The sequence below is a fragment of the Mus caroli genome, chromosome 5 (genome assembly GCF_900094665.2).
Source record: "Mus caroli chromosome 5, CAROLI_EIJ_v1.1, whole genome shotgun sequence".
NCBI classification, from domain to species: Eukaryota; Metazoa; Chordata; class Mammalia; order Rodentia; family Muridae; genus Mus; species Mus caroli.
Window position 1 is genome coordinate 93,445,942 of NC_034574.1, and position 1,241 is coordinate 93,447,182.

Sequence of the window (1,241 nt, forward strand, 5' to 3'; positions counted from 1 at the left end):
TACCTCGTCACTCGTGTAACAGGTTCTCAATCAAAGGGCAGTATTACTAATCACTTCAGAACAATAGATGAAAATCAGCATTGTCTGAACAAAGTGATATGTATGACCGATACTTTAAAAAGATACAGGGTGTATCAAGGAATGCACATATATAGTCCAAAGGTATTTGTGTATGTGTGTGTGTGTGTGTGTGCACATTAATCTGTTCTACATCTTAGAGTTTTGTGGGACAGGGTCTCTAGTAATCCCAGCTGGCTTCCAAGTCGATAGGATCAGGGGTATAGACTTGAACTGATTCCCTAGCTTCCACTTCTGGAGTGCTAGTATTATGGTGACCACCATGAAACCTAGCTATTTATTTGCTTATAAGGGGAATGTGCCAAAAGCAGTCCACTATGATCATAAGCTGTGCAGCTGAGTTTCCTCCCAAGTGGAGAAACGCAGACATCGGCACACCTAGATGCTAGTGACTCATCGTGGGAGGAGCATATTCTTGATCATAGTATACTCTCTCCCAGGTAAATGATCTGAAGAACCAGCCTGTCTCCATTTCAGACTTAAAAGCCATCTTATATAGTAAAGACAGATTAGGTTCCTTTCTGTTTACCATTAAACCTCTGTTCCAGACAAACTAGGTTCTTTCTTGTTTATGACTAAACCTTTGTTTGTCAGGCATTGGGCTATTCTCCACCTGTAACTTTAACTACAAAATGTTCTGCAATGCCTGTTCCAGGAATAGAAGTCATGTCTTTGCTTCAAGAAGTGGTTTATAGCCACCTTGGAGCCTTATCTGCTGCATAGGTTCCATGACCACCTATGACTACCTTGTTATGGCTACCTGTTGTGATTACCTTGTTTTGCTCGCCGCCTAGTTTGCCCGCCAAATCTCCCATTCGGAACCCCTTACCCCTGAGCTATAAACACCTTGTCTTCCTTGCATCCAGGGCTGACCTATTGAACTCCACCTTAGGGGAAGGTAGCTCGTGTACACGAATAAAAAAGCTTGCTTTCATAGATTGCTTGCTGTAATTTGGCCATGATGATTTGGGTCTGTTGTATTTTTCCTCTTATCTTTGGAATTGACATTCCGTGTGTGTGTGTGTTGGTTGGTTTTTGTTTCGTTTTTCTTCAGGGTTGGACTATTGTAAATTGGAAGTAACTCTTTACATAGGTAGTTTAAGTGATGCCTTAAAGAACGGAGCGGAGAACGATAATAATCTGTCCCGGCTTTTTTTTTTTTT